Source organism: Alexandromys fortis, unplaced genomic scaffold (assembly GCF_014885135.2).
Source record: "Alexandromys fortis isolate MF-2015 unplaced genomic scaffold, M_Fortis_MF-2015_v1.1 scaffold_455, whole genome shotgun sequence".
NCBI lineage: Eukaryota > Metazoa > Chordata > Mammalia > Rodentia > Cricetidae > Alexandromys > Alexandromys fortis.
Genome location: NW_026068340.1, coordinates 45,812 through 59,351, shown reverse-complemented (window position 1 = coordinate 59,351; position 13,540 = coordinate 45,812). Strand labels below are relative to the sequence as shown.

The window sequence follows — 13,540 nt, the reverse complement described above, 5'->3', positions numbered from 1 at the left end:
CCAGACTCCCTAAGTAAAATCCCCATGCTTTCCTTTTTCAGAAAATCATTGTTTGGAAATATTTCCCCATGTTCTTGCATTTTGGAAGCAAGAATTTTTTTTTCATTCCTTCTCTTTTGGCTGTTATGGTGGCTTTCCTTGGTAGCCAAACTGATTACCTGTGGAAGCCACAAATGCACAATGAATTGGGTCCATCTGTGAGACACTTTACCTACAGGTTTTTAAGTGGCAAAACTTTATATTAATCTGAATCTTTTGAGCTAACTAGAACCGCCTTTGATCTGGGAGAGACCTTCTGGTGGCTGTCTACATGTGTAAAGAATATTGAAGAAGGGAGCTTTTTCTCTTTGTGTGATCTCTCTGCCTGTGGTTGGGAAGGTCATTCCTTTACTCTTTAGAGTCCAGTTCTTAGGAATTTTGGTATATCCTGGAGATCATCTGAGAACACTGGCCTGATGGGTTGAATAGCTATTGAATTCTTCAACTTTCTATTGGTAGACAGTCAAGGTTGGACTAGCTGGCCCACAGCCTAATAAATCCACTTTTGAAATACATACAGGGAGTTTGTTCTACCAGTTCCAGTCAAGCACAGAACCTTGACAAATACTGCCATGATTTCATTTTCCCACTGAGTAAATGTGGTAGCTATTATAGAGCTCATACAGCCGTTCTTCCTTGCTCCACGTCTCTCTAAGTGTTCAATATATTCTAAAGACTACACTTTTTATTTTTAAATTGTCAGGAGATTGAAATGGATTTAACTGAAAAACCCCTAATGTCATGGCGCCATCATCCAGTCTTCTGATGGGAGAAAGACCTAACATCTTGGTTTTTATTTCTCATTTCTTCTTTTCTCTCCCGGTTGTCTGAAGTCCCTGCTACATCCAGATACCTACAGTTCACCCGATCTCAGTGTGAAGCCACAGATCATTTCCTTTTCCTCCCCTAAAATCTCTCTTAATTTTGGGCACCCTTCCACCTGGGAAAATGGGGAAGCATTTGGTAATGGGCTAGTCACATTGTGTCCAGGCGGAAGAATGGGAAGAGTCTATGCAGTGCAGGATGGTTGCTGGGTCAGCTTTAAGAGTCAAAGCCAGTGTTACTGAAATGCTTTTCTCTGTAGATTTGTAATCTGGGTCTGGAGGGAGATGCAGCGCCAGGAATCACTGTGCTGTGTCTTTAAGCACACTGTATCATCAAGGGACCTGCTCTTGTCCCTCAGTTACCACAAGCTAGTCAGGTCCTTCATTCAGGCCTGCCAGTCAGAAGTTGTACAGGGCTTTTGCTTTGCTGGGGTGAGGATGCAAGGCTGACTTTGTAGCATAGTAGGATTCAGTGGTCTTGTGTGTTGTTCTATGAAGGCAGGAGACATACGGCAAGCTGCAATATTTTAAAGTAATTGCTCTGTCATTCTTTCATGAGTGACTTATCAGAACCATGGGCTTTGATGAGGGTTAAAACAAAAGGCAAGGATTTTTTGCATTATTGCTTTATGAATCAAGTGGCTGATTTAGCTGTAGATTCCCTATAGGAAGCTCACTTCCTGTTACATGTTTGTGAATTAATTCCAACAATTGAGATGGTTTCCTATACTTTTGGGACTTATTGATCGCATTGCCCTAGCTATGGGAGAAAACAATTTCCCACTGCCAGGCCATTATTTCTCTTTCCTAGATAAATGCCAAGCTCTCCCTTCCTGCAATTATCTTTAGCAGGAGCCATTTGGTCAGTGTTTAGGGTATAGCCAAATGCAACCAATTTAAGATATTCTCAGCTATCCAAGGACATAGAAGTACTGTTTGCCCAAAGGTGTCTACTCACAGATGCTCAGATAGAGAGATGTATAAGCTTGTCCTGGCTTTACCTCACTTATGGGAATATCATAACATGAAAATCTTCATCAAAACATTTCTACCTCCTTACACTTACCTTCACCTCTGTTTACTGATGACTTTAGTTCAGGAAACTTACTGCTTGTATTTTACTCTCAAGGACAGCAGCGGAGACAATGAACTGAAATCCTGAGAAGGATCACCTGCTGGTGTCACAGACCCACAGTGCCCTCTCTCAGAATGGTTGATAGCAGCATTCTCCAGAACTGATTATTTAGAGGCCTGTGTCTCCTCTTTGTTTTCGCTACTTAGAACAATACATGTAAACTCAGACCTAGGCCCATGGAAATCGCAGTGTCTGATGCTGCTCAGGTCAGCAGCCTTTAGCTTCCCCCTGACTGGTGGTTACCCTGTCCCCTTTAGAAGTGCTGTGGGGAAAAAGTGGCATGGTGATTTTAAAAACAATCCATCCCCTATTCATAACATTACTGAAGATATGCCATGGGAGAGTCATTCTGTCTACTTGAGTCCTGATCTTCTCCTCAGCTGAATTCACCTTTTGATCAGTATGTATGTGGAATAAAAGGATCTTTTGGCCCCTTTTCCCTTTGCAGAGATTTTCCACAGTCCTCTTCCTCAGATGTCTTCTCTCACCAATTTTCTAATCATGTTTTTTACTAATCCCTGATCCTCCAGTCAAACCACTGGATAGCGTCCATCAATAAGTGACTTCTTAGTTGCACATTGGGTCATATCTTCTTCCAAATAAATGGTATGAAAATGTATACTGCTTGAAGTTCTGCCCACTGTGAAGATTTCCCTTCACAAGTATCTTCAGGGTTGTCCCAGAAAGCGGTTGTAATCCTGCAGCTGTCCAACTCTGGGTGGTTACAGGATGATGTATAGAGCCATCAGCCAGGGCTTAGTCTTCTCTTCCTCATTTGATGTCAGGGATTGTGATACCTACAGAATTTCTTATTGTACAGGATTGTTTAGGCTATCCTGGGTTTTTGCTTTTCCCTGTGAAGTTGACTAACATTCTTTTGAGGTCTGTGAGAATTTTGCTGGGATTTTGATGGACATTGCAATGAATCTGTAGATTGCTTTTGGTAAGATTGCCATTTCTAGGGGGCTGGAGAGATGGCTCAGTGGTTAAGAGCATTGACTGCTCTTCCAGAGGTCCTGAGTTAATTCCCAGCAACCATATGTGGCTCACAACCACCGGTAATAAGATCAGGTGCCAACTTCTGTCTGCAGCGATATATGCAGGCAGACCATTGTGTACATAATAAATAAATAAATATTTTAAATAAAAAAAAGATTGCCATTTCTACTATCCTAATTCTACCTTCCCAAGAGCATGGAAGATCTGGTGTCTTCTTCAATTTTTTTCTTCGAAGATTTATAGTTTTTGTTATACAAGTTTTCCACTTGTTTGGTTATAGTTACTCTGAGATATTTGTGGCTATCGTAAAAGATCATATTTCTCTGATTTCTTTCTCAGCCCTTTTATCATCTGTGTATAGCAGGGCTACTGATTTTTTTTTTTTGAGTTAATCTTTAATCATGCTACATTACTAAAAGTGTTTGTGAGTTTTACAAGTTCCTTGGTATTGTTTTTGGGATTCCTTAAGGACAGTGTCATATCATCAGCAAATAGTGAGAGTTTGCCTTCTTCTTTTCTGATGTGTATCCCCTTGATCTCCTTTCCACGTCTTATTACTCCAGCTAGCATGTCAAGTACTATATTGAATAGATATGAAGAGAGTGGACAACCTTTTTCTTTGGAGTTTTCTTGTTGTTTTTATTTTTTTTGGGGGGCGGTTTCTTGGTAGCTTTGGAGCCTGTCCTGAAACTAGCTCTTGTAGAACAGGTTGGTCTAGAACTCACACAGATCAGCCTGCCTCTGCCTTCTGAGTACTGGAATTAAAGGTGGTTGCCACCACAGCCTGGCTTAGAAGTATTTCTTTTACATATGAGGGTGCCCTTGTATTTGGGGCATCGATGTTCAGTATTGAGATTTCCTCATGATGGATTTTTTTCCTGTGACTAATATGAAATGTCCCTCTTTGTCTCTTTTGATTTATTTTAGTTTGAAGTCTATTTTTGTTAGATATTAGGATGGCTATACCCACTTTATTCTTAGGTTCATTTGATTGGTATATTTTTCCCAACCCTTTACTCTTAGATGATATCTGTCTTTGAGGTTGAGATGTGTTTCTTGTATGCAGAAGAAGGATGGATTCTGGTTTTGTATTCAATCTATTAGCCTGTGCCTTTTTATAGGTGAGTTGAGTCCATTTATATTAAGGGATATTAATGACCAGTGATTGCTAGCTCCTATTAATTTAGTTTTCAATGTTGGTGAGGTTAATTTGTGCATTTTTTCCTCCTTTGGGATTTGCTTCTATGAGATTATCAATTTTCTGTGGTTCTTTTGACATTGTCAACTTCGTTGGATTGGAGTTTTCCTTCTAGTATTTTGTGTAGGACTGGGTTTGTGGCTGCATATTGGTTAAATGTGGTTTTGTCATGGAATATCTTGTTTCGTCCTTCTATGGTGGTAAAAGTTTTGCTGGGCATCATCATCTGTGCTTGCATCCATGGTCTCTTATTGTCTGCATAATGCTTGAACACGACCTTCTGGCTTTCATTGTCTCTAATGAAAAGTCAGGTATAATTCTAGCCTAGCTAGCTAGTTCAGTTTCACTTCCGTGGAGCTCACCACCTCTGGCCTGCTCTGGCCTTTGTGCCTAACCTAGTCTTGCTTCTGCAAATGATGCTGGTCTGGATCTGCTCCTGCTCTCATGGAGTTCACTCCTAAATGCAATTTTACATTGTTGACCATGAACCAATAGTGACCGGGGTCAGAGTGTCCTTCATTGAATGAACAACCTCCTGGAGAAGATCATATACTTGAGCAAGTTTCTCTCCTTAGTGGCTTATTAGGATAAGCCTTTCTGGATGAAATTCCTCATTTTATGTCATGAGTCTCAATACTGTCAGCTAATTTCCTGACCTTTTTTATCTACTGTGTTGTGGTTGACATTAATCAGCTAACTTCCTAGTCATACTGAAATGCTTTTACCATCATTATAGGCTCAATCACTAAATTACATTAGATAGAGCAGAAATAGTTGTTGTTCAGTGCTCAGGAGTTTGATAGCCTGCAGTTTTAATTGTTTTGTTTGCTTGTCTGAGTAACCCTTGTAGTGTGGCTACAAATTCCTGAAAGTAAGGGGGGACATGATTCCGGGCTCTATTTGTTTTTCTGTCACTGAGTGATGGCCCTGGAATGTAGGTTTTTTACATGTCAAGTGTATGCTGCTGTGCTCGGCTTCATGCATATTTTGAATTTGAAAATTCGAGAGAACACATCATACTCATTCCCAGGATGCCATGTATTCATGACATTAATACTGCCTGAGCATTCAGAATCATTGAATTGCTTGTTATGCTTGCTTTGAATTGTTTACTCAATGTGGTTATTTTATGTGTCTGCATGGCTATGCACTATATGGGTACCTGGTCCTCAGAGTGATCAAAGCATCTCAGAAATCCTGAACTTGGAATAATGTATAGTTGTGATCCCCATGTAAGTACTGGCAGTTGTGCCCACCTCTATTCAAGACCAGGAAGAGCTCAGTAGTACTCAGCCATCTCTCCAGACCTGTGTTCATTATTTATGCCCAACATTTATTGCTAATATTTTCAACTGTGCATTTGTAACTGTTTTAAACATGAAGTTTCCTTTCATAAAATGTTACTGGCATTACAGTTGAAATTAGGGCACTTCAGATGTCTCTGGAAGATGAATACAGAACTGAAGTGAATGCATAATTCTTTGTAGGGACTTCAGTAAAAACCTCTGAATTCTTCTATCTGATTTGTTTGTTTCACTGATTTTTGCAATCGAGACAGGGTCTTAATGTGTACTTCCACCTATCCTGGAGATGATTCCATAGACTTGGCTGGCATTCAACTCAGAGACAAATATACCTACCTGTGCTTTCTGAGTGCTGCACTTAAAGGCATGAGTCAATACACCCAGTTTGTCCATTGTATTTTTCTGCTTTGTAATTAGTATTTCTTCGTACAATTTTTTTTCATGTCTACTATGTTCTGATTATCTGTTTCCTTGTCTCTCTTTGTTAATAGACAGTTCCTTGTAAGGTGATATCTATCCCATTCAAAGGGCACAGAAATGACAGAGATGACTCTCCCATTATTTCCTTCTAAAGTATCTGTCTGTGTCATGGAATAATAGCGGGGAACACCAGAATTTATGACTATACTGTCAAAGATGTATACATTTACAATGTTGTCACCATCATGCTTTTTATTATACACATGAATGAAATATTTTAGAGGGCAGTGACCTATGATGATGTACATATCAACTTCACTTGGGAAGAGTGGAATTTGCTGGATCCTTCCCAGAAGAATCTCTACAAAGATGTGATGCTGGAGACCTACAGGAACCTTGCTAGCATAGGTAAAAATGAATTTCCTTCATGTTTCAAAATAAGGGGACAACTTTTCCTTGGTTAATAATGTTCTTCCGTAATTTGATTTAGAAAGAATAATGAGGTGAAAAAAGCAGTCATACTTCTAAGGTTCTCTTAAGATAGTAACTTATTATTGCACAGTATTCGATAATATAACATATATTTTCTGATATTATATTTTAGGATACATTTGGAAAGACCATAATAGTGAAGAATATTGTCAATGTTCTAGAAGATATAAAAGGTAATTTTCACATGAAAGCTGATAACAATGTGCCGCTGGTGAAACTGTGATGTGTCCTGAAAGCTTTAAACAAAAGCAACAGTGTAAAGAAGCACAGCTCTAAGTACATTAATGGTTATTACATTCTCACAAATCCATATTTCATGTATGTGAATTGATTTGAATGACATTCTTTTTAAAAGGAAGTCAAGAAAGCAATGGCTAAATAGATATCACCATTTGAGGCACAGCACCATGAGAGCTTTATTGTAGATCTTTGAATCCATTTATTTCTTGCTACTCTAATAAAAAGACATACACATTAAAGAGATGATGATATTTTTGTACTTATATATATGTATTTGTATAAATAATAATTTGTATATCTGCAAAACTTTCTACTAAACCAATATTCCATGGTAAATTTTGTCTTACGCATATACTTCTTGTGACTGTGCTAAGTTTAGTGAGAGAGAGGCAGAGTTAAGAGTCAAGGGGCTGTTGTTGTGGAGAAACCTTAATACCTATATCTATACCACAAGTCTATGAGGGACAGCAAGTCAATCCTGAGAATTCAATGTGGAAATCTTTTATTTGTTATTCTAGACTATGTGTACCATATGTTACTCTTGATACAAGTGTATGAGCATAGAGATAGTGAGACATAGCATACCACTCTCCAAGAACAATTAGAATATAAGCAGTAGTCCCCATGTAGAGTATAACTGTTGAATTTGATTCAAGTATACAAGTAATTGGTTTTCTACCATCATTGTTCATACATGAACAAACTCACACTGCAAAAAAATCCCGATGAGTTCTGGAACTGTGCAAATACTTCTGGGTGTGCCCTAGTTCACATAGCCAATGTAATCTCATTCACAGTATAGGAGAATTTATGATTGCAATAAAGTTGGGAAAGCTCTGAGTTTATCCTGTTCTCTTCCAATATGTGTAAAATACCATATAGAAAAAAATCTGTAAGGAGGAAAAGGTAAGCCAAGAAAGAAAGAAATTTACCATCAAAGGTATTTTCAGAGTTGCAAGACAACCCCTAATTAAAGAAGAAAACAAGTTTAGACACAGTTATAAAAACTCACGATTTGATTTCTCTTTACAATTAGTACATATTGTAGCATTAATTCATTCAAATGTGTATGTACAGTATGTGCTGAATGTGGTAAAACTTTATATGTGCCAATTATCATTGCAGGATTGAAAGAATTCAAACTCAAGAGAAACTTTCAGTATATATTCAATGTGGTAAACCCTTGACATATGATACTTACCTTAAATGGAATGAAGAAACCCATACTGGAGAGAAAACCTATGAATCTAGTCAATGTAGTAAAGCCTTTTCTTATCACAGTTATGTTCAAATGCATAAAAGAAGACACACTGGAGAGAAACCCTATGAATGCAGTCAATGTGATAAAGCCTTTGCTCTTTACAAAACTCTTCAAAGTCATAAAAGAGTACATACTGGAGAGAAAGCCTATGAATGTAATCAATGTGGTAAGACCTTTGCACGTCACAGTAATCTTCAAAAGCATAAAAGAACACATACTGGAGAGAAACCTTATAAATGTAATCAGTGTGGTAAAGCCTTTGCTCAACTCAGTCATCTTCAAAGTCATGAAAGAACACATAGTGGAGAGAAGCCTTATGAATGTAATCTGTGTGCTAAGGCCTTTGCACAGTACAGTGCTCTTCAAAAGCATAAAAGAACACATACTGGAGAAAAACCCTATGGTTGCAATTACTGTGGTAAGGCCTTTGCACAGTACAGTGCTCTTCAGTACCATAGAAGAACACATACTGGGGAGAAACCCTATGAATGTAATCAGTGTGGTAAGGCCTTTGCAGCTCACAGTAATCTTCAAAACCATAAAAGAACACATACTGGAGAGAAACCCTATGAATGTAATCAGTGTGGTAAGACCTTTGCAGCTCACAGTAATCTTCAAAGTCATAAAAGAACACATAGTGGAGAGAAACCCTATGTATGTAATCATTGTGGTAAGGACTTTGCAGAGCAGAGTTCTCTTCAAGTGCATAGAAGAACACATACTGGAGAGAAACCCTATGAATGTAATCAGTGTGGTAAGGCCTTTGCAGCTCACAGTAATCTTCAAAAGCATAAAAAAACACATACTGGAAAAAAACCATATAAATGTAATTAGTGTGGTATGGTCTTTGCATATTGCAGTCATCTTCAGTTAAATAACACATACTGGAGAAAAACCCTATGAATGTAATCAGTGTTGTATGGCCTTTACAACTCCCAGGAATCTTAAAAGTCATAAAACATCTCATTCTCGATAGAAACCCTACCAATGTAATCTGTGTAACAAGAACTTTGCAGACCACTGTACTCTTCAAGTGCATGAAAGCATGCATACTGGAGAAAAACCCTATGAATGAAATCAGTGTTGTAAGGCTTTTGCACAGCACAGTCATCTTCAAAGGCATAAAAGAACAAGAAAAAGTATGAATGGAATCAGTGTGATAAAGCCTTTTCATTTCTTATTCATCTTCAAATGCATAAAAGTACATATACTGGAGAGAAACCATGAATGGAATCTATGTGGTCAATCCTTTGTCACAATCTCCAACTACATAAAATAAACCATCCTGGAGAGAAACTATGAATTTGATGAGTGTAGTCTTCAAAAGCATGAAAAATACCATACTGCAATGAAACTCTATCAAGGAATTCGGTGTGATAATGTTTTGCAATTTATACAGGAGTAAAACTTTTGTGTGTGATCAATCTGATAAATTTTTTCCACATCATAATAGTCCTTGGGTACCTGAAGAAGAAACTGGGGGCTCCTTCTTAACTATTTTTCAAGATCTAAAGCTAATACACTTACAGTCATTTAACCAACAACATTTACTCTTCAAAAAAATTGACAGTTGCAATAATCTGTTCAAGCATTAGGATACCTCTTTATTTTGTTTATTAGCAAAACTGATGGACAAAACCTAATTTTTTAATTTATGACATCCTATGGTTAGAATTTCTGAACATCATGCATGATCAAAAATATAGTTTTGCTTTGTAAATCTCCATCTGCCTAAGAGGTTAGACATGCCTTCTCCTGTCCCATTTTTTTTTTGTTTGTTAGTTTTTTTTTGTTTTTTTTTTTGTTTTGTTTTGGTTTTCATGACAGGATTTCTCTGTAGTTTTGGATCCTGTCCTGAGACTAGCTCTTGTAGACCAGCCTGGCCATGGAGTCACAGAGATCCCCCTGCCTCTGCCTCCTGAGTTCTAGGATTAAAGACTTGCACCACCACTGCCTGGGTTCTCCCATTTTTTAAAAAAATTGTTTATAGTATAACCTTGGGCCTAAACCCAAAAGGGACTTCAAGATGACAGCTTATGTGGAATGCAGATCTTTTCCAGGCTGCTTCCTCTTTTGAAAATTAACTACTCCAGATGCATGGTGTTATTACAGAGATTTTGTTTATTAAACTTAAATTTGTGGAATAATTTATGCATAGGAAGGCATATTAATTCTAGAACATCAGTATCTTCACTTTGTAGAAAAATGTTTCTGAATCCAAATTTCTTAGGTTGGATCATGTAGCCTTGATCCCACTCCATTGTTCCCCAGGGAAATAACCTTGTTCTCATGATTAAACCAAATAAATTATTAGGTTAAGCAACTCAATTACCACTCAGTTATAAAATTACAAATTTCAGTCATTGAGTCAACTGTCCATTTCAGTAATAGAAAAAGGATTTGTGTGTGGAGTGAGGTTTCTGCCTCCAGACCATAATAGGTGGAATAGACTATAGGGGAAACACCATAGGCAACAGTTGAGGAGTCAACATTATGAAATAAGACATGATTGTAGATGGATATGTGATTTTGTTATTTCCCAGCATGTATTGATCCACGGCATGTCAATGAAGTCAATGTGGGAAGGTTTATTGAGCCAATGAAGATGGAATTTCCAAGAATTCACCCTCATATACAGATATGTTCAATCTTGCTGTCATTATTATATCCATTAGCTGTAACAGCGTGTGTCAGGTGACAGGTTGCAGCAGCTAACATTACACATAAGCACAGGGTGAAGTAATATCTTATTAATGCCATTCCCTCTGCCAGGGAATGATTTCCTCTTTGGCAAAGTCAGTGTAGCTGTGTGTTTTTTTTTTTCAATTATACTTGCTTTTCTTTAAAAAAAAAAACAATTATGAGTTTCAATTTTTTAATTTGAATTCCTTTAAATTTATATTAGCTCAAATCTCATCATCTGTTTCCCATTGTTTCCAGGTCATTAAAATTTTCATTCTTGTTTTCTCAACTTATGTTGATTATTTATTTCTGTTTAGAGCAATGGCTCCTGTAGATTAGGCTTGCCTTAAACAATGCAGTTGACAATTCCATTGAATACATAATCCTGCTTCAGCTGCCCAGTGATGGAAAGAAAGTCCTGCAACTGCTTCAAGGCTGGGCCTTAACTGGGCAGTGAGAAGGAAAAATAGACCAGTATATAAGTGTGCTTTTGTGTAAGAATTGAGTTCAAAGCCGGGCGGTGGTGGCGCACACCTTTAATCCCAGCACTCGGGAGGCAGAGGCAGGCGGATCTCTGTGAGTTCGAGGCCAGCCTGGTCTACAAGAGCTAGTTCCAGGACAGGCTCCAAAGCCACAGAGAAACCCTGTCTCGAAAAACCAAAAAAAAAAAAGAAAAAAAAGAATTGGGTTTAATGGCCAATTTAAAGCACGTGTAGTCCCAGGAAAAAGGGATAGAGAAGGAGCATGGAAACTTCCCTCCTTTTGAAAGTAGTGCACATTAGAAATAAGTAGTTAAATTGATTGATTGAAGTGTATCTGAATTAGTAATATTAATAACATTCCAAAGTCAAATATTGGGTTAAAACTGAGAGAACAGAGAAACAACCAAACAGCCACATTAGAAATTAGTAGTTAAGTTGATTGATTGAAGCCTGATCCTAATTAATATTATTAATAAAATTCTAGAGTCAGATATTGGGGTAAAGCTGACAGAACAGAGAAGCAACCCAGCAACCAAATTTACTTTTTAGCTCTCCAAATCCTCAGACCAAATGGTGGATGAGATCCTGTCCCACCCATCTTATATTCCTGTCTCCAGCTCTCAAATGCTGGAAATAAAGGTATGATAAGCTACTTCCTGTCAGATCCTCTGGTCCACTAGTGGTTACCCCCAGCCTCTAATCTCCAGGCAAGCTTTACTGGTTGGGACAAACACAAAATACCATATATCAATTGATAAATGTTCTGACTGGTCATTTCTAGCATCCACAGACCAGGGAATAGAGAATCTGGATAAAGAATGGAACTTATTATGGAGCCAAATTCCAGAAGATACACTGGTTTGACAAAAATATAACAGGACAAAATGATATGGCCCTGCCTAAAATTACCATTATTTTACAGGTTTATGTTGAATATCCTGAGAGAAAATGACAGACTAAGACTTGATGTGATCTAATATAAATCTTTCGACTCTGGAGCACATGGCCATAAAACCTATTTCAACTTTTTAAAATAATTTTTGGGGATAACAATTGCTTAATTTCCATCTTCTTTATTCTTTTTCTAAGCCTTTCCATAGACTCTTCATCATTTTCTAATTCATGGCCTCCTTTTGCTTTCACAGCAGTTACTGTTTAACTGTGACTTTTGTTGGGCAGCAGGATTTATGAGTTGTGATGCAGAGGGTTGTCTGCTCTGGACATTGAGTGTGTAATAGTATATGCACACAAGGGACACTGCATCTTGGAGAAGGAACAGGAAGTGCCTTGAAAGGCTGGAAGAGTTTCTAATAAAATACGAATTTCTTTGATGAGAGTCTTGTCTTCCCCTAGGATGGGAAAGCCATAGTTGGGGAGGCCTGTGCAATCTAATCTTTTATCTCTGCTCAGCTAGTAGAGGAGCTGTTATTATCCTGAGGCCCAGCAGGGTGGTTCTAAGGGACACCATTGGGAGGTAGAATTTCGGATTTTTCTTTTTTTTCCTCCTCCTATGATGCTGTGGGGGAAATGTGAGGGCAATCATAAGCCATGCTATGGTAAGTGGAGGTGCATTGCCTTCTGAAAAGGAGGAGCAGGTTGGCTGAGCTGTCAGATCTTCTGGGAGTTTGATGGATCATGAGACAGCCTGTGGTTCTGTTCAGTCATGTTTTGACCTAGGCCATGCACCCAGGACTCTAAACATCCTTGAGTGCGCATCTGGAAAATAATGTACAGAGACATAGAAAGAAGACTGCAGTATAGCATAGTATAGTATAGTATAGTGTAGTATAGTATAGTGTAGCGTAGTGTAGCGTAGTGTAGCGTAGCGTAGCGTAGCATAGCATAGCATAGCATAGTATAGTATAGTATAGTGACAAAGAATACATTGTTATTTTCACCTAAAATTTCTACATGTGGTATGATTTAAATGGGAAAACAGTGAAAATAATGCACGTTCCAGAATTTAAAAATGAATCGGAGGGGCTGGAGAGATGGCTCAGAGGTTAAGAGCACTGACTGCTCTTCCGGAGGTCCTGAGTTCAATTCCCAGCAATCACATGGTGGCTCACAACCATCTGTAATGAGATCTGGTGCCCTCTTCTGGCCTGCAGGCATACATGAAGGCTGAACACTGTGTACATAATAAATAAATAAATCTTTAAAAAAAAAAAGAATCTGAATGTGGCATGAGATTGTGCAGTATCATAGAAAATAAACTGATAGCAGTAGTTTGAGATTTCCCACAGTTATCAATTAAAATTAAATAACAAGCCGGGCGATGGTGGTGCACGCCTTTAATCCCAGCACTCAGGAGGCAGAGGCAGGCAGATCTCTGTGAGTTCGAGACCAGCCTGGTCTACAGAGCTAGTTCCAGGACAGGCTCCAAAGCTACAGAGAAACCCTGCCTCGAAAAACCAAAATAAATAAATAAATAAATAATAAAATTAAATAACAGCATGTTGCG

At 38.2% G+C, this 13,540-nt stretch overlaps 1 pseudogene; it reads left to right on the top strand.

Annotated features, from left to right (window-relative positions):
- Nucleotides 1–6,205: 6,205 nt before the first annotated feature.
- LOC126495296 (zinc finger protein 431-like) lies at nt 6,206–9,336 on the top strand (annotated as a pseudogene).
- The last annotated feature ends 4,204 nt before the right edge of the window (nt 9,337–13,540 follow it).